The 20,644-nt window shown below is 42.2% G+C and overlaps 1 long non-coding RNA gene across 1 annotated transcript in view; it reads left to right on the forward strand.

The window, feature by feature from the left end:
- LOC132502136 (uncharacterized) overlaps positions 1 to 11,356 on the forward strand; it is a 45,117-nt gene extending 33,761 nt beyond the window's left edge. The window contains exons 2-4 of the long non-coding RNA XR_009534398.1: positions 8,768 to 8,913; positions 9,928 to 10,032; positions 11,283 to 11,356. This is a non-coding gene — a long non-coding RNA (uncharacterized LOC132502136). The remainder of the gene's footprint in view (positions 1 to 8,767; positions 8,914 to 9,927; positions 10,033 to 11,282) is intronic.
- Positions 11,357 to 20,644: the final 9,288 nt, after the last annotated feature.

Below are 20,644 nucleotides of genomic sequence, written 5' to 3' on the forward strand. Positions count from 1 at the left end.
CAGGTTGGCTTATCAGTTACCAGGGAAACCAGCAGCTGAGACACATCCCTCACAACCCCTCAGGTCAACAATTATCACGAGGGTGGCTGTTCTGGTCTAAGGATTAGAATCATCACTAGCTGGGCAGGGGGCGAGCACGTTTCACACGAGCAGAGTGTAGGTGCTGCAGTGACTGGTGGAGCAGGGGATGTACAGGAGAGAGCGAGAGAATAGCCATCTTGAGTGGCCTGACCATACTCCACCGTTCTACTTCTCTTCTCTATGAATTCGACTATTCCAGGTACTTCATATAAGTGAAATCATACAGTGTTTGTGTTTATGTGACTGGTTTATTTCATTTAGCTTAATGCCTCAAGGTTCATCCATATTGTAGCATGTGTCAGAATTTCCTTTTTAAGGCTGAATAAAGTTCCATTGTATATATATACCACAGCTTATTTATCCATTCATCTGTCAGTGGGCATTTGAGTTGCTTCCACTTCTTGGTTATCACGAATAGTGCTACTGTGAATATGGGTGTACAGATATCTCCTTGAGACCTTGCTTTCAGTTCTTCTGGGTGTATCCAGAAGTGGAATTGCTGGATTATAGAACAGTTCTATTTTTAAAAGTTTCAGGACCCACCATACTATTTTCCACAGAAGGTGCACCACTTTACATTTCCACCAACAGTGTACAAGGGTTCCAGCATCTCTCTTTTCTTGCTAACACTTGTTATTTTCTGGGGTTTTTGTTTGTTTGTTTGTGTTTATTTTTGATAGTAGCTATCCTAATGGATGTGAAGTGCAGAATCTGCATTTTAATCAGATCCGCAGGTGATTGTGTTTGGTTACAGTTTGAGAAGCTTCTCTACTGCCCAGGCTGGTTCTCTGGCTGGCACATTGCCTCCTTACCATGCATTCTCCCATATTTGGTAGCACTGACTATGGTGTTGTGTTGTCAGTGTTCATTTGGCTTTCCAGTTTTCTACAAATGACTATTACGGCTTGATCCTGTTCAACCTCTGCTCTTTGCACTATTGTTCTTTGGCAGCTTTGGTGAAAAGTGCCCTCTGGGCTCATGTATAGAGGGTTTCCATCCAGGGGGAAGCTGAGTCCTGCTCCTGAGGTCCCATGTGGTCCAATCTCTGCAAGGACACAGAATAAAAAGAAACAGCCCAAATAGGCCAAAGCAATGAAGAGGAAGTCCAACTTTACCTTAGAGTTGCCAAACCATTTAAAAAGGAATGAAGACCAGGACACCCAAAAACATTTCTTTTTTCTTTTTTTTTTTTTTTTTTTTTGCGGTACACGGGCCTCTCACTGTTGTGGCCTCTTCCATTGCGGAGCACAGGCTCCGGACACGCAGGCTCAGCGGCCATGGCTCACGGACCCAGCCACTCCACGGCATGTGGGATCCTCCCGGACCGGGGCACGACCCCGTGTCCTCTGCATCGGCAGGCGGACTCTCAACCACTGCGCCACCAGAGAAGCCCATCTCCTTAAGTGTTTACCTTTTCTTCCTCCAAGACTGAATCCCCAGAGTTCTGGAACTGTTTGGGAAAGGTGCATACTTCTCCAAGGGCCAGGGAGGGACCAATGGGCAGAGAAAGACAGCATTTTCTATTTGTGTATGTGTGTGGAGTGAGGGTTACATGGAGACTGAAAACTCTTGTTCATGGCTGGCTTGCACATTTGTCTCCTCTACTGGATTGTGCGTTCACCAAGGGCTCCTTGTCTTACCCCATGTGTATCTTCTGTCATAGTCCAGTTTCTGATCCATGGTGCATGTTCATATATGTGTGATAGCTGACTTCTTGGTGGCCTAATCCAGGTATAGGGGAGGAACAAAATTCTTTTTCTCTCTATCCTCCTAGGTTCTTCAGCTGGGGCTCTGCAAATTAGACTGACACAAGACAGATTAACAAGAGAAAACAAACAGAAGCTTATTAACCTGTGTATACACATGGGAGTCCTCAGAGATGAGTAACTCAAAGAGGTGGTTAGAACTTGGGCTTATATTGCATCTTAACAGAAGAACAATACATTTTTAGAGAAATGACAGGACAAAGGACAGGGACTTTGAGTTTCTGGTGGTGGGAGGACAGTGGGGAATGTAACTAGATAGAGGGACTAGGAGAAGATAAGGGCTGATTAGTTAAGTTTGTTATGTAGATTCCTCTGGTGCTGTCTCTAGGCAGATAAGGGTCTAGGGTTGTCTCTGATGGTTAACTTCTGTCTTTCTTGGAAGAGAGGAGAGAGGGGGAAACTTTACAAGTTTTTATCCTGCTTTTAGGCAAATAAGGGCAGGGCAGAGAACTTTTTTTGTGTCTTATTCTTCCCAACTGTCTTCAGCTCAAAATAATCAATTGTCAAAGTGGCATATTTCAGGGTGGCATATTCTGTTACTCTTCATGGATAACCTAGAGTCTATGTGTTCATTATGCTACCAGCTCTGAAAAAGGGTCCCACAATACTCATGTTACAGCATCACCTAGGATTCACTGCCTTCCTCCCCAGTGTCATAGAAATAAAGCTTCTCAAGGGCCTCAGTGGCTCTTATATCCTCCAGCATGTAGCTGACATTCTCAACAAGACTCCTTGATGGAGATGATATTTTGAAAATTCAGAATCCAGCAGATCCCTCTGGAAGTGATATTTCATTGCTGCCTCTCATCTATTAAATCCATGCTTGTTTCTGACCCAGAGCTGGGTACAGATCTTCTTTCTTATTTATAAGCAGTATATTCTCGAAATTGATTCACCACTATATACCCCTGCTCCTAAGGACAGATGGTAGCTTTTCCTTGTCTTTCCTGTTTTTGAACATGGATATTAATCTGGGGAGTAAACATTAGGAGAAGTGCACTGTTTCCATAGCACATGAGTGACCTTCTCCTGTGGTCCTCAGGAAGCTGGACCTAGGAAAGAACTTCAGTATTCACCAACATACTAAGCTGTAAATATCACACTGTTCAACTTGTAACATTAATCTTTCTGTGACTCTAGGCATAAAATAAGGAAAATACCACAACTTACTACAGCAAGTCAATGGGCCAGTGAGATGGATGCTGTTATGTTTCAAAATTGTGCCAAGTTTATGTTGATAAAGTGACTTTCTTCTGGGAATCTAAAAAACAGTGCCTATGGTTCTAAGCCTGTGTGACTCTGACTTTGTTTTAGGTTTACATAAAACAGGAAACTGACCCAATGTGGCCTCATTTGTCTTCATAACTCCTCTACTGATGGAATTTATAGTGGGTATAGTGTTATTATTCTTTCCCTACTGAGGCCTAGAGAGATTAAGCTTTCAGTTAAACTAACAAATTCTGTATTTGTTCCAGAACCAAAAGAAAACGAATAGGTCCGTGGCTATGTCTACATCAAAAAACAAAACTTTAAAAATTGCTGTTATATGGTGGAAATGAGGACATTTTGTTAATCAAAAGCAGTTGAGTCTCACAGACTGAGTCTATTCAAGGCTGGGTTAGAATTGACTTGTCAATCTCATGGAACAACTTGTCAGTTCAGCCTAACCACCACTTTGATGGATTAAAAAGCCAAACAAACTTAGAATGTTTGAATGATCTCCCATCTAACTTGACTGTGTGTGGACCAGCAGCATGTGGAATGTTAAAATTAATACAGTCTTTCTAATCACCTTCAAGAAAAATAATCTGACTCTAAATTCTCATTCTTGGGCATTTATCTTATAGGAAAGGCCCAGATAGCTCCACATCCTTCCTTCCACATCCATTGAGTACAGTGTGAATTTTGACATGGTCCGTATTTCTGTTAGGAGTTTTGGGGGTGTTTTTGTTTTTGTTTTTTAAAATTTTTATTGGAGTATAGTTGCTTTACAATGTTGTGTTAGTTTCTACTGTACAGCAAAGTGAATCGGCTATATGTATACCTATATCCCCCTTTTTTTGGATTACCTTCCCATTTAGGTCACCACAGAGCATTGGATAGAGTTCCCTGTGCTATACAGTAGGTTCTCATTAGTTATCTATTTTATACATAGTATCAACAGTGTATATATGTCAATCACCATCTCCAAATTCATCCCACCCCCCCCCTTCCCCCTTGGTATCCATACGTTAGTTCTCTACATCTGTGTCTCTCTTTCTGCTTTGAAAATGAGATCATCTTTACCATTTTTTTTAGATTCCGCATATATGCATTAATATACAATATTTATTTTTCTCTTTCTGACTTACTTCACTCTGCATGACAGTCTCTAGGTCCATCCACATCTCTACAAATGACCCAATTTTATTCCTTTTTATGGCTGAGAAATATTCCATTGTATATAGGTACCACATCTTCTTTATCCATTCCTCTGTTGATGGACATTTAGGTTGCTTCCATGTCCTGGCTATTGTAAAGAGTGCTGTAATGGACATTGGGGTGCATGAGTCTTTTTGAATTATGGTTTTCTCAGGGTATATGCCCAGGAGTGGGATTGCTGGGTCATATGGTAGTTCTATTTTTAGTTTTTTAAGGAACCTCCATACTGCTCTCCATAGTGGCTGTATCACTTTACATTCCCACCAACAGTGCAAGAGGGTTCCCTCTTCTCCACACCCTCTCCAGCATTTATTGTTTGTAGATTTTTTGATGATGACCATTCTGACTGTGTGAGGTGATACCTCATTGTAGTTTTGATTTGCATTTCTCTAACAATTAGTGATGCTGAGCATCTTTTCATGTGCCTCTTGGTCATCTGTATGTCTTCCTTGGAGAAATGTCTATTTAGGTCTTCTGCCCATTTTTTGGTTGGGTTTTTGTTTTTTTGATATTGAGTTGCATGAGCTGTTTGTATATTTTGGAGATTAATCCTTTGTCAGTTGCTTCGTTTGCAAATATTTTCTCCCATTCTGAGGGCTGTCTTTTGGTTTTGTTTATGGTTTCCTTTGCTGTGCAAAAGCTTTTAAGTTTCATTAGGTCCCATTTGTTTATTTTTGTTTTTATTCCCATTTCTCTAAGAGGTGGGTCAAAAAGGATCTCACTGTGATTTATGTCATAGAGTGTTCTTCCTATGTTTTCCTCTAAGAGTTGTATAGTGTCTGGCCTTATATTTAGGTCTTTAATCCATTTTGAGTTTATTTTTGTGTATGGTGTTACGGAGTGTTCTAATTTCATTCTTTTACATGTAGCTGTCCAGTTTTCCCAGCACCACTTATTGAAGAGGCTGTCTTTTCTCCGTTGTATATTCTGGCCTCCTTTGTCATAGATCAGGTGACCATAGGTTGTTAGGAGTTTTGTTTAGCTCTTAGTGCAGGAAACCTGAAATAATAATACTTATACAAGATAGAAGTTCCTTTTTCTCACATGTAAAAGAAGCATAGAGAATTGGTGTAGCTCAGAGGCAGGACATGAAGATTCTTTGCCTGTGGGTGAAAGCAAATTGCTTCTGGTATTTTAGGCTTATTGTGATAGAGAGAAAAGCATTGGTGGTCGTAATGACTGCATACTAGATGGCCAGAGTGCTGTCAGTTTGCTTCAGTACAGACAGCTTTAGGTAGAGTGGTAGCAACAGAGGTGACTGATTAAGCTTTTGATAATCCACTATCATGCTCTAAGATCCATCTAGTCACTACACATGTTAAGCAGGTGAGTTAAATGAGGACATAATAGAAAGCACCCGTTCCTTTAGTTTTTTTTGATGGTGGAACTCATTTCCCGACTTCTCTTAAAAATATAGCATTGCTTTTGGTTTACTATTTTCTTAGGAAAAGACAGTCACAATAGTGCTCACTTTGGGTCAGGAAGCCAATGTGAGGATTCTGCTATTTACCAGATTTATCCATTCAGACTGTAATTCAGGAACTAGGGCAAATAACCAGAGGTTGGATTAACAGAAACTTTGTTCCCACCATGAGATGGACTTGGACTCAAACTTCATTTATCACTGGATCCCCATAGGTAAGGCTCTGCTCTGCACTTGTGTGGGGGAACAGTGACATTCTGGGTCCTTAAGGGTTAGCACAAATCCAAAGCCATGTCGATAATTTGTGACAGGTATATTTCCCTTTCTCTAGTACACAGTTATGTTGGTAAATGTATGCAGGTACTTTTGGTGAAGGGATAGAGGAAGATTTTCATAGGTTCTTACAATGTGCTTCCTCAAGGTTTCTCCTTTTCATTCACTGAACTGAGAGTCTGGATATTGGAAATAGGCCAAGATTCTCTAGTGATGATTTAAGTCAGGTATGATGATTTAAGTCTAGGTTCACCAGGCTTAGAAGATTTTTCAGTTTTACAGGTCAAGTACATCCCTCATAGGCTGCCTATCTAGTTCAGTTTTAGAAACACCGTGATCAGTTAGCCACCATCAAAAGATCCCTGGAAGTCAAATCATTCTGCTATTATAATCACTGCGTCTACTCTGTTTCTGGCACTTAAATCCTACTCTTTAGTGTCTGCCCCTCTGGACATCCATCAACCCTGCTGAAATAAGGGAACTAATTTTAATAGCAGTATCTCCCACCTTCATCCCCAGAGTACAGTAGAAATTCAACAAAGCACTCTCCAAGGATTCTGGTTCTCTCTTCATCAATGTTTTCTCCAACGCCTGAGAAAAGGGAATGTCTCTAGTCTTAGTTTCAGTATATGCTAGATGTTTTGTATGATAAATCCATTCCAATATTTTTATCTCCTTAAGTCTCTGGAGTCATAGCATTTCAACTTCCTTCAGTGCTAGGCCACAGTGGACTCCGGGTTTCAGTTGACCAATCGAGTTAACAGTTGGCTCAAGCTAAGGAGAATGAATGCAGAATCTCTGGTTAGTGTATCCATGCTAATAATTTGGCCCATAAAATTATGTTTCTGGTAGAATACCCAATATATTGTCTAGGCTTTTGCCAATATTAATTTTAGCAAAATTTTGCAATTCTTTTGGCATGTGAATCTTTTCCTTCCACGTTTGGTTTTGGCCCCTAAGGACATGCTAGATCTTGAACTAGTTACAAGTCCGCAGGGAATGAAGGATCACAGGTGTAAGGCAGGAGAACTGGAATTCCTGTAGGCGATAACTGTCTCAGATGAGGTCACTATATGATCTTCAAGCAGGGCCACATGAGCATCTTTAGACAGGGGAGGAGGACTTCTTCTTTTGGTAAGAGGGGTGCAGTGGAGTTTGAGCGTACTCAGAATCATCTGGATCCTCCCAAATGCCCTCATTCCAATTCTTGTGGCCCCCTTTCCCAAATAATGCCCTGACTTTCATATATGACATCTAATGAGGACATGAATTCAACCTACATTGAAATTCAGTAACCGCCCAGATCTGACTCTGTGTTTGCTTTGCATTTGGCCATGACAGCCCTGTGACTATAAGAGATAAAAAAATGCTTTTAGAGGAGTCCTAAAAGTTCCCTGTTTCTCTAACAATACCTTAGTATGAGAATTTAAATTCTTTAGCCTGTCTTCATTTTTAAAAGCTCACAGAAGCTAATAGAGGCAGCCATCCCAACCCCTATTTTTATATTCCTTAGCCCCATGTAATAAGTGGGAAAACAATCAAAAGGGAAGCCAAAATTTGGCTTCAATAGACACTTGATTCCAAATGACAAAAGATAGTCATTTACATTGCTATTTTACCATCCCACATACCATGGGTTACTAGTGTCCCATCATTTAATGATATCCTAATACTTATTCCAAGCCCAAATAGGTCAGATAAGTCAATCTAATGTTCCATGTCCTTGAAATCTGTTGATTGCAACCACTTATAGTCCAATTTTTGTGTTGGTCAGAGTTCTTTATTTGTAATCAATGAATTTTCTCTGGTTACCTTAAGCAGAAAGGAATTTATTCGGGGAAATAGAGCTTAAAGAAGCATTACAAATGTTGAAGAAACAGACTTTAGTTAGGCTTCCGGGAATAACCCCAGTGTGCTCTTCCACATTCCAAAACGACCTTCCAAAGGAGTTACAGCATCTGCTACGATCAGGAAGCCACCACACTGCTGCTTCCAGTCCATGCCAGAAATATGAATGCCTCATGCCGTGCCTCTGCCCTGTACAACTCGGGGTTTTTTGTTTTTTGGTTTTTTTGCGGTACGCGGGCCTCTCACTGTTGTGGCCTCTCCTGTTGCGGAGCACAGGCTCCGGACGTGCAGGCTCAGCGGCCATGGCTCACGGGCCCAGCCACTCCGTGGCATGTGGGATCCTCCCGGACCGGGGCATGAACCCGTGTCCACTGCATCGGCAGGCAGACTCTCAACCACTGCGCCAGCAGGGAAGCCCTACAACTCGGTTTTGAATCAGTCTAATACGGGTGCATCTGATTGGCGGAATGTGAATTACCCTAGGTATCCTGCACAAGAACTGGGAGATACAAGTTTTTATTTGTTTATTTGTTGTTGAGAAGACAGGAGCTACAGAGTGAAGAACTATCAAAATGTTAGGAAGGTGTTCAGAATATTTTTGGACATCTGAGAAGGAGCCTGGAGAATAGAAAAGGGAAGAGCAGTAGGCATTTTCTTCTTGGATTGGGTGGTAGGCCCACAAGGATTCGTTATTTATTTATTTATTTTGGCTGCACCGTGCCACTTGCAGGATCTTAGTTCCCCGACCAGGGATCGAACCCTCACCTTTGGCAGTGAACTCGTGGAGTCCTAACCACTGGACTGCCGGGGAATTCCCAGGATTCATTATTTTTCTAATACTTTATAATGAATACATATGTGTATTAGTCTGGCTTCTCCAGAGAAACAGACCACTAAGATCGTTCTATCTATCTCTCTGTGTATCTGTGTATGTATGTATCTATCTATCTATCAGGAATTATCCTATGTGAATATGGAAGCTGAAAGGTCCCAAGATCTGCAGTCGGCAAGCTGGAGACCCAGGAGAGTCAATGATAGAGTTCCAGTCTGAGTCTGAAGGCTAAAGACCAATGTCCCAGCTCAAACACCATTAGGCAGAGGGTAAGAATTCTTTCTCACTCAGCCTTTTACTCAACTCAGGCCTTCAAAAGGCCCACCCACAAGGGGGAGGGCAATTGGCTCTATTCAATCCACCAATTCAAATGCTAATCTCAACCAGAAACACCCTCGCAGACACACCCAAAAGTAATGTTTAAACCAAATATCTGGTCACTCCGTGACCCAGTCAAATGGACACACATCAATTTTATATATATATATCAAAGAATACTATTTTCATTATGAGATACAAAGAACGATTTTGGGATAACTACAAGTGACTGATGGTCACTACAAAACGTAGTCCCTGTTCTTAAGGTTTTGACTGAGTTTAAGTGTAAATGCTTGGGGAACGAGCCGTTTTTTAAGTTGCTATTAGTCATTTGTATCTTGGTTTGAAGGCAAATGAGTGGGTTGTTGAATGGAGTTTGGAGAGAGAGAGAGAATTTAATCTAGGTATTTGAGGAGTGGAAAGGTTGAGGGAACCATTGAAGGAAGAAAGGAGGAAAGAATGGAAGTCTGAGGGCTCTGAGGCAGATTTCTGCTATTTCACATTGTGGTTGGAACTGCGCTAACTCCTGGCACTTGCTTGAGGTAGTTTTCATTTTTATTTTTTCACCTTAAAGGATATTGGAATTTTCATGGGACTTCCCTGGTGGTCCAGTGGTTAAGATTCTGCGCTCCCAATGCAGGGGACCCTGGTTCGATCCCTGGTCAGGGAACTAGATCCTGCCTGCTGCAGCTAAGACCCGGTGTAGCCAAATAAATAAATAAATATTAAAAATAAAAATAAAGAAAAAATAAAAGATATTGGCATTTTCAGGTGTCAACAGATTATTTCCAATCTGTTATGTATCTATCAGTATGCCCAGTTTTCATTTTTTCATATACATGGCGGGACTCCGAATTAAAACTTGCTCTTCCAGCCTGTCTTTCTGGTTCTCCGGGTATTAGTCCACACTATTAGAAAGCGCAGGTGGGGTCATATACTTCATTATCTGCTGCTATTTGTTTCAGTCTTAGATTGGAGGAGCCAATGAGAAGAAATTGCACAAGGGAACTTTCTTCAAACCTTCAGTTTATGAATAATGCATAACTCGCCGTGACTCATCAAAAGCAATGGTAAACAAACCCTCAACAGTTGGCCACCTCCTCAGCAATCCACAGACAGTGGTCCCACCCCTTGCAAACTGTGAACGGCAATATTTGAAGGTAGCAATGGAAATTGGTGGTGCTGGTTTATCTTTAGCATCGCCCATATGCTTATTGGCACACAGTTAAGTCAGAAAAGTGACTGAGGCAAGCAAAGAGAAAAAGGTGTCCCAACTACTAAGGTATCTGGAATCTGTAGAAATGCAAGCTGTTCCCTAGCCTACCCTACATAAGTGCTCTTTCCCTGATCTTTTTCCTGTTATAAATGGGGAGCCCCACCATTTTTACAGTCTGACAGTCCTGGCTTCAAATTCTGCCTCTGCTGCTTTTGAACTTTATGTCTTTGGGCAAGTTACTTAACTTTTATTTTTCTTTGAATTTTTGAATTTTATTTTATTTATTCTTTTATACAGCATGTTCTTATTAGTTATCCATTTTATACATATTAGTGTATATATGTCAATCCCAAGTTACTTAACTTCTCTTCTTTTATTTAAGTTTCTTCTCATCTTTCAATCCTGGCCTCCATTCAGTAAGAAGGGATAGTAGCAATACTTAATCTCTAAACACTCAGGGCTCTTAATTATGAGCAACAGCAGCTGACTCACGCTGATTAGGCAGAAAAGATATTGGGTAGCTCACAGAGCAGTTGGCAAGGCTAGAGAAGCAGGCTTAAGGCTAAGCTGCTGGGGTCAAGGCCTGAAAGTATGCTGCAGAAGTGACCCAATAAGGAAGCTGCTGACCCTGCTTTCCCCCAGAGCCCAGAATGGCTGCCGGGAATGCACACTCTGCTGGAGCTCTGCCAGCACTGATACTTCTGGGCCAGGAACTGTTCTTACAACAACTGGTACCCCAGAAGACTGGATGCCTCTGCCACCCTTGTCAGCAAATGGGTCCCAGGTATCACCTCCTTCCTCTGGTTCATCTTTTCTGATTAAACTGTTGCCTGGGAGCATCTTAGTGGCAGACCCTAGGCATCATGCCTTTTTTCTAGCTGCTGAGGTCTCTGGGGAAGCGAATTCTCTGACTTGACTTTAGGGAGGCAGACCTCATAAGGCAGGGAACTGCCCAAACATAGCAAAATGCACAAAAGGTGAGAGGCAACCCGAAAACGTGACATACATTCTCTCTCAAAGTGTGGTGAAAACCAAGCAGGTATGTCCAATGTTTGGCATGCTTTTGGGGTTCATTAATTCTTGTTCCCTTTTCTTCTTTATCAGAAATATCCATCTGCTCATTGGATTCACCCCCAGGCTGGTTTCTACATAGGCAGGATTTGTAAACAAAGTGGAATGGAACCTTTGACCCAGTTTGGCCCACTTGGAAGGATCTCTACTTCCTAGGGCCATTCCTTGGATGGACTTGACCTCTTGGCTCCTGACCTTATCTGCCCTGACCCATGGGACCTACTCACTCCTTCCTCTTACACTTGACATTTTGATTCCTATACCTTTTGCTTGCTCATGACCATAGCACCCCACTGACACTCTCCACACACACCCCCCATTTTTATCCTAAGCTCTTGGTCTCTTGCATTTTAGTTTATAATGAATCCTGATACCAACTGGATTCTCTCCTTGCCCTGACTTCTGAACAGTTTATGCAGCATTTTAATATTTTGCATAATCATTGAAGGAGATCTTATAAGAAATATTCGAAGACTTTTTTAGGTTTATAAAATAACTACCAAATTAACTTTTTTTTTTTTTTTTAGATGTTGGAGGTAGGAGTTTATTAATTAATTAATTTATTTTTGCTGTGTTGGGTCTTCATTTCTGTGCGAGGACTTTCTCCAGTTGCGGGGAGCGGGGGCCACTCTTCATCGCGGTGTGCGGGCCTCTCACTATCCCGGCCTCTCTTGCTGTGGAGCACAGGCTCCAGACGCGCAGGCTCAGTAGTTGTGGCTCACGGGCCTAGTTGCTCCGCGGCATGTGGGATCTTCCCAGAGCAGGGCTCGAACCCGTGTCCCCTGCATTGGCAGGCAGATTCTCAACCACTGCGCCACCAGGGAAGCCCCAAATTAACTATTGTTAATGAAAGAGAAGTGAAGAAAGTCTGAAATGGAGATAGACGAAGACCAAAGAAACAGTTACAGAATGGTTTCCCTATCACTTACCCCATTCTCCTACTCCTCTTTTTAAGAAGTAATTCATTAGGACTTTGTATATAGAGGGGAAAAAAAAAAACTAAAACAACTTGCTCGAAGAAATACGCTTACTGATAAAATTTCCCCAAACTCTCTTAAGTTGGACTCTGCTTTCTCTTCCACGCAACTGCACTTGCTAAATTTCTAGAACTTCTTCCCAACTAACAAAGGGCAGCATTTTCAACATTAACAGCCTGGTATCTAGCTGTTGGGGCTCTGTGGGCTAAGAGAATGCCTTGAGGAGCTGGGGAGAAAGCAGTATGATCCTGTTCTAACATCATGGCTCAGGGAGCCAGGAATTATTTATCTATGGTTATTTATTCAAATTTTCCTGCTATCTCTCAACTTCATTTGACCATCTGGGAAATGTTCTGCTCAATTGACAGGAAATGTCCTCAGAAGTCCTTAGGCTTGTTTGTATCTTTGGATGTGATCTAGAGAAGTATAAACAAGCGGATATGGAAGATGATTCTTGTTCAGAGTTGTCACAGTATAGTGACTGACCCTCAGGATAAAGGCAATTGAAGTCGTGTACTATTTTACATCATGGATCTCTGTCAGAGAGCAGCGTTCTACCGGAGAAAGTTTCAAAGAGTTACCAAAACTTTCTTGCTCAATTGTATCCCTCAAAATAAGGCATTATTAGAGTAAGACTGAGAACATCAGATCGAAAAGAGCTAACACATCTTAAGAAAAATATCTTTGAGTGTGGCTCCATCTCTATTTACAATGATGGGAGAACTATACTTAGACCACTTTGTTTAATTTAATTTAATTTTTTTAACATCTTTATTGGAGTATAATTGCTTTACAATGTTGTGCTAGTTTCTGCTGTATAACAAAGTGAATCAACTATATGTATACGTATATCCCCATATTCCCTCCCTCTTGCGTCTCCCTCTCACCCTTCTAGGTGGTCACAAAGCACGGAGCTGATCTCCCAGTGCTATGCGGCTGCTTCCCACTAGCTATCTATTTTACATTTGGTAGTGTATATATGTCAGTGTTACTCTCTCACATCATCACAGCTTACCCTTCCTCCTCCCTGTGTCCTCAAGTCCATTCTACATCCGCATCTTTATTCCTATCCTGCCCCTAGGTTCATCAGAACCATTTCTTCTTTCATTTTTTTAGATTCTATATATATGTGTTAGCATACGGTATTTGTTTTTCTCTTTCTGACTTACTTCACTCTGTAAGACAGACTCTACATCCATCCACCTCACTACATGTTGTTTCTTTTTATGGTTGAGTAATATTCCACTGTATATATGTGCCACATCTTCTTTATCCATTCATCTGTTGATGGACACCTAGCTTGCTTCCATGTCCTGGCTATTGTAAATAGTGTCACAATGAACATTGTGGTACATGACTCTTTTTTTTTTTTCTATTTTTTGCTTTATAACAAATTTAATCAGTTATACATATACATATGTTCCCATATCCCCTCCCTTTTGCACCTCCCTCCCACCCTCCCTATCCCACCCCTCCAGGCGGTCACAAAGCACCGAGCTGATCTCCCTGTGCTATGTGGCTGCTTCCCACTAGCTATCTACCTTACGTTTGGTAGTGTATAGATGTCCATGCCACTCTTTCACTTTGTCACAGCTTACCATTCCCCCTCCCCATATCCTCAAGTCCATTCTCTAGTAGGTCTGTGTCTTTATTCCTGTCTTACCCCTATGTTCTTCATGACATTTTTTTTCTTAAATTCCATATATATGTGTCAGCATACAGTATTTGTCTTTCTCTTTCTGACTTACTTCACTCTGTATGACAGACTCTAGGTCCATCCACCTCATTACAAATAGCTCAATTTCATTTCTTTTTATGGCTGAGTAATATTCCATTGTATATATGTGCCACATCCTCTTTACCCATTCATCTGATGATGGACACTTAGGTTGTTTCCATCTCCGGGCTATTGTAAATAGGGCTGCTATGAACATTTTGGTACATGTCTCTTTTTGAATTATGGTTTTCTCAGGGTATATGCCCAGTAGTGGGATTGCTGGGTCATATGGTAGTTCTATTTGTAGTTTTTTAAGGAACCTCCATACCGTTCTCCATAGTGGCTGTACCAATTCACATTCCCACCAGCAGTGCAAGAGTGTTCCTTTTTTTCCACACCCTCTCCAGCATTTATTGTTTCTAGATTTTTTGATGATACAACAGGTTCTTATTGGTTATCTATTTTATACATATTAGTGTATATACGTCAATCCCCATCTCCCAATTCATCCCACCACCACCCCTCTCCCTGCCACTTTCCCCGCTTTCCATACGTTTGTTCTCTACATCTGTGTCTCTGTTGAGTCAGACCACTTTGAATCCCAGTTCTGCTACTTTTAGAAGAGCATCTTGGATGAGACATTTGTTCTACTATTATGTAACTTCTTTGTTTTACAAAAGTGAAGGACTTAAAGTGCAAATATACCAGAATCCTTTACTAGCATCTAAATTAACTAAGATTCATTAGCTTGGTGGCCATAAAGACCCTGAAAATAGGACAGAGAGAGGTAATTCCTGGTTCTAGAAAGGGCTGGAGCATAATACCATGGACGTGGCAGTTCTAGCTGGGGTGCCCAGGTCGTGGTGTCCTGTTGACCTTGAAGCAGCCGGAGGAGGTAAACTGGCATAGCCAAAATCGTGTTCAAAGAGAAATGGAGAGAATCTCTCAGGCAGACTCCATGTACTGTTAAATTTTGCCTATACTTTGCCCCACTTAGCATCGTTAAGCAGCAGGAGAAGCAGTAGTGGCAGATCAGAAAAAGTGCCCTATTGATGGGGGCGGGAAGGAATAACAGGTGTATTCCTAGCTGGTTGATTTTATGCCAAAGGTATCCAGATCCACAGCCCTGTTGGGGAAGGAAATCCCAGACTTCCTGCCAAATTGCATCAGGGGGACATATGAACCTTATTCTTTCTGTTTCAGTAATCTTGGTCCAGCTGCAAAAATAACTTGTGCATGAATTGCCAACAGAAACAGGTAAAGCTACTGGATGAGGACCAGGAGGATGGCAACCTCTCTGCCCCTTTATACATGTCTGGTGTTTGGAGGGTTGGTCTGGTTAATTTTGGCAAGTCTGTCTGCTGGGCTCCTAAACTCAGCTTCTAGGAGCTCAAGACACCTGTCCCATTCATCTTTCCCTGGGTCTGTTACAGACAGTAAGTTCTAAGAGCAGTCTAAGACTGGTCAGAGACTCAATGCTGTGTTGAAAACATAGGCAAAATATTTCCATTATTCCATTGTCACAGAGTAGAATGGAAGAACAGGAATGAGCTCTTTCATTCACCATGTCCAGGACAAGGCTCAGGTATGGAGGGGGGCTGTGATTTGCCCAGGATCACCTGAAGAGTGTTTGGTGGAAGTGGAAACTTTCCAAAAAGGAATTAGAAATTACCAGTGGGCATGATTATTACCTCTCACCATCAGGTGGAGTTTGTGCAGTGAACTACTATTAATAAAAAGGGAATAAATATCTTCTACATGTTTCAGTGTTTTTTTCACCGACTGAACCAAAACCATATGTTTGCTAATATGCAATTTTACGTAAATTGTGGCGGGAAGGCGCTTGTTTTACCAGTTAAGGCAGCACTAGATTTTAGGGAAATACCATTTTGTTTTGGAGGGACAGTGAGGGCTGTTTATGCACAGCAAATTCTTGGGCCCTGAAATATTGCTTTGTACTTCCTGACTGTCTCGCTAGGCTGCCTGTGACTCACAGTATAAGAATCCTTTAATGATTCTGAAACCGGCTGGCTGGCTGTGTTTTTTCTTCTGTCCTTCCGTTTCTATCTCTCAGACAGTGTTAGTTCTCCAGGTTTGAAGCTTTCTTTTCTACTAGCGTCTCTTGTGCCATGCAGCCGTTGGGGGTGCCTACGTGGCATGTCCCTGCCCTGCAGCAGTGCAGGTGTCCCTCTCCATATTGAGGGAGAGCCCTAGCCTAGTTCCCAGTCCTCAGCTACTAGGGGGCCTCAAGAAAAAATGAACCAGAGCCAGCCAGCCCCCCTCGCTGTGGCTGTGTTTTACTGGCTAACCTTCTGCTTTTTTCTTTTAGACAAAGCCCATCATGGTTCATCTTTTCAGTTTTTCTTTTCTCACAAAGGATCCATTTTGAGAGGCTTTCCTTTTAACCAAGAAGGTACCGTTTTCTGGCCAGACTTCACATTGTTGATACAAGGGGCCAAACCACCTCTCCGCTTTCTGTTTTTCTGGCATGTCTCCCTGACCCAGCATAAGCCAGCACCTTCATACAGAGAACTTAACTGGTCCTTAGACATTCATTCACCTGTTCCATAAATACTTACCAAGAGTCTGCCTTAAGTATGGTGACCAACTGCCAATTTGCCTGCCACTGTCCTGGCCTTAGAACTGAAAGTACTATGTCCCAGGAACCCCCTTCGTTTTTGTTGTTGCTGTTGTTTTGGGGGTTTTTAGTTTTATTTATTTATTTAATATTTATTGGAGTATGGTTGCTTTACAATGTTGTGTTAGCCTCCACTGCACAGCAAAATGAATCAGCCACACACATACAGATATCCCCTCCCTTTTGGACTTCCCTCCCGTTTAGGTTACTTCAGTGCACTAGGTGAGTTCCCTGTGCTATACAGCATGTTCCCATCAGTTGTCCATTTTATACATAGTATCAATAATGTATATGTGTCAATCCCAGTCTCCCAATTCCTCCCACCCCACCCCTTTCCCCCTTGGTATCCATACATTTGTTCTCTACATCTGTGTCTCTATTTCTGCCTTGCAAATAAGATCATCTATACCATTTTTCTAGATTCCACATATATGCGTTATTATCCGATATTTGCTTTTCTCTTTCTGATTTACTTCACTCTGTATAACCCTCTCTAGGTCTATCCACGTCTCTACAAATGACCCAGTTTCATTCCTTTTTATGGCTGAGTAATATTCCATTGTATATATGTGCCATATCTTCTTTATCCATTCCTCTGTCAATGGACATTTAGGTTGCTTCCACATCCTGGCTATTGTAAATAGTGCTGCTATGAACATTGGGGTGCATGTGTTTTTTTGAATTATGGTTTTCTCTGGGTATATGCCCAGTAGTGGGATTATTGGCCGTGCCACGCGACATGTAGGATCTTAGTTCCCTGACCAGGGATCAAACCTATGCCCCCTGCATTGGAACCGTGGAGTCTTAACCACTGGACCAACTGGGAAGTCCCCCACCTCAGTTTTGAGAAAACTCAGACAACTGGTCACCCTAGCCCTAAGCTCAGCTCTATCAAGGAGCTGAGTGTATAATGACTACCAGCTTCTCAGGAACTCAGTGACCTTCTGTGGTTGTAGTTTCTTTTCTCACAGAGCAAAGCATGACATGGTGGAAAGGGCACTTACCTAGAATGGGGGACCCTGGGCTCTGGTCCCAGATTGACCACTAAAGAGTCAGGGGCTCAAGGACAGATCACTGAACCTCAGTTTCCTTCTCTGAAGAGTTGGATTTTGTGTTCTTTGACTTTTTTAACAACCCAGATTCTACAGTTCTATTTCTAAAGCAACTTGATAAACCAATTCACACTAATTAGTATTACTAGGTAAGAAGTAGTAGGTAATAAGTTTTGGTTGACACTTGCTGATGATGCTAACATTTATAAGGTCCTTATTTGGTGTCAGACGACATCCATTATATTACTTTGTCCCCACAGTAACTCCTGGGGTGGGTGCTTTCTTTACTTCCATTTACAGATGAGAGACTCAAGGCCTAGAGAGGGTAAGTAATTTTCCCCAAATAACACAGAAAGTTGTGGATTAAAGATCAGAACCTGGGAGGTCTGACCTTCAAGTCCAAACTTGAACTGTTGCTCTCACTGGCTAGAGATAAGTCAACAGTTAAAATGAACAGGCTTATTGTTTTCCCTCAAAAGACTGGAAGAGGGAAACTGGCTGTTTGGAATGAGATCTTTGCATTCTGGGCTGCTAAAGGTTATTATGGTCCTGAAAAACAGAGCATGGTATTTAGGAAATTAGGGTTCTCAGCTCATAGTGAGGCCCCTCCCTGCTCTCTAAGACTAGCTAAAGCGACGGAACCAATTGAGAATTAGAGCATCCTTCATCCCCCACTGCTTCTTTCCTGTTTTTTTGGAAGCTTTAGGGTATTTCCACTCCCTGCAGGATCCTGAAGCACTTTAGGTGCTGTTAGCGAGGCTCAGAGGGTCACTGCCAACTGCTCCCACTGCCTCTCTCACTGTTGTTGGTCTGAGAAATGATTCCATTCCATTCTAGTTCGCCTAACAGCGTGTGTGTGGGTGTGTGTATGGGGTGGAGGGGGGCAGTGTAGGAAGATTCTTCCTAGGCACGTTTCTTCTCTTTCTTTGGAAAGGATGATTTGAAATATAAACAAAATAAGGCTGTGGGGTCACATTCACAGCAGCTGGCAGAGTTTCACTTAATTAAACTACAGTGATTGCTTTATTCACATGTTTCACTTGCCCCATTCCCTTCTTCTCTGACTCCTTATGAAGGCAACGCCATTTCACAGGGAAAGGGGGAGAAATTAAATGTTGTTAGTCTTTAAGACCAACACTAATTAGCAACTTTTATTTTATTGTGATTACCTACGTGAAAGTATGCAAAAGTAAAGTTATATTCTGAGAATGTGACTGCTTTGGACTGAAGCGTTAAAGGGAATGAACAGTTCCTGGGAACTTACCCTCGTTTGCTCTAAATTCCCCAGAGCACAGTGAAACACCAGTGCCAGGGGCAGGAAATGGAAACAAGGGCCAAAAGGGATGGTCAGTTGAGCAGCCGGCCATCAGCATGATCATTCTAAAACCCAGGTCTGATCCACTTTCTCTCCTACTGCAAAACCTGACACAGGTCCCTGCCTGCTGGGTCAAGGAGAAGCGCCTTAGCCTGGCATGTTTCACAGCCTGACTCCATCTCTCTAGCCTGTCGCACCACATTCACCTCTACCTGCCCAAGGCTCCAGTCACATGACCCCACGCCCCTTGCCCCACCATCATTCTTTTCACACCTCCATGAATTTTCCACAAGTGATTCCCTTTTCTTCTAATGCCTTTCACACCCACCACACCCCTGTCACCTGGTGAATTCCTCTCAGCCTTTCAGTTGAAGTTCAAAGCTTGCCTTTTCTGTGAAACCTGTCTGGACTCCCCCTGGTGGAGTTGGTCTCTCCCACTCTTGTGCATACATATTATTTTGCATATCTTTATCCAGGAATTTATCACAATGTGTTGTCATTTTTATTGGCATGGCCGTCTCCTTCATTAGACCATGTCTTACTTATCCTTGTTATCCCCTTCCAATTTCAGAGTTTAGCACAAGCCAGGAAGTACTTATTACATAGGAAGTACTTAGGAGATGCTTATTGAATGAGTACATTACAGCTGGTATGATCTGTCAATTATTATTTATTGTGTGTTTACTATGTGCAAAGCATCATGTAGGCGCTGTATATGCATGTGATTGAGAGAGAGAGATAAAAATCTGAAGTACATAGGTCACAGTCCTTCAAGAAACATAAAGTCCTCTATGAGGTGAAGAATTAAAAAAGCTGAACAGGGCTTCCCGGGTGGCGCAGTGGTTGAGAGTCCGCCTGCCGATGCAGGGGACACGGGTTCGTGCCCCGGTCCGGGAAGATCCCACATGCCGTGGAGCGGCTGGGCCCGTGAGCCATGGCTGCTGAGCCTGCGCGTCCGGAGCCTGTGCTCCGCAACGGGAGAGGCCACAACAGTGAGAGGCCCGCGTATCACAAAAAAAAAAAAAAGCTGAACAGAATAAATATCATGCAGAGGTACAAGCACATGGCTATGAGAGCTTAGGGGAGAGGGAGGTGGATTGGGGTTGGGCGGGGGGAAGGAGGCATCACAGAATAGGTGGCATACAAAAGGATTTGGACAGATATAGAAATAATGGAGGAGTGGAGGCAACCAGCCTGAGGAAACAGTATGAATAAAGGCATGAAGATAAGCACAAAGTAATTTCCCTGGAACAAAAGGGTCTGAGAGTTCTAGTCTCACCATAACTAGGGAGACAGAACACTTAAAAAAAATCTGAAATAAATCCCATTAATATCAATAAATGCATTTCCCCTAGTTGCCTATATTTGCATACTCTAAGCAGGAGTGGTGATTAATCAACTCCAAATTGCTCAAGGATATGAAGCAGGGTGTTCATAAGTCTTTAGCAGCGGGAAATGCTTGTTGCAGATAAACTGTTTACAATTTACTTCGTAAGCATCATTTCTGTTGGGGCTGTGCGGCAGATAATGGTAACAGTAGGTGTTAGTCCAGTCTTAACACAAACACAAAGAAAATCTTCATAAGTGGCAGCCATTTCCCATTACAAACAAAGTTTTAATGGACTTGGCGACAGTTCGAGAGACTTTCAAAATATAGCCAGAAAACACAAAGTTGGTTAATCCTTTACATGACAAT

The sequence above is a fragment of the Mesoplodon densirostris genome, chromosome 14 (assembly GCF_025265405.1).
Source record: "Mesoplodon densirostris isolate mMesDen1 chromosome 14, mMesDen1 primary haplotype, whole genome shotgun sequence".
NCBI classification, from domain to species: Eukaryota; Metazoa; Chordata; class Mammalia; order Artiodactyla; family Ziphiidae; genus Mesoplodon; species Mesoplodon densirostris.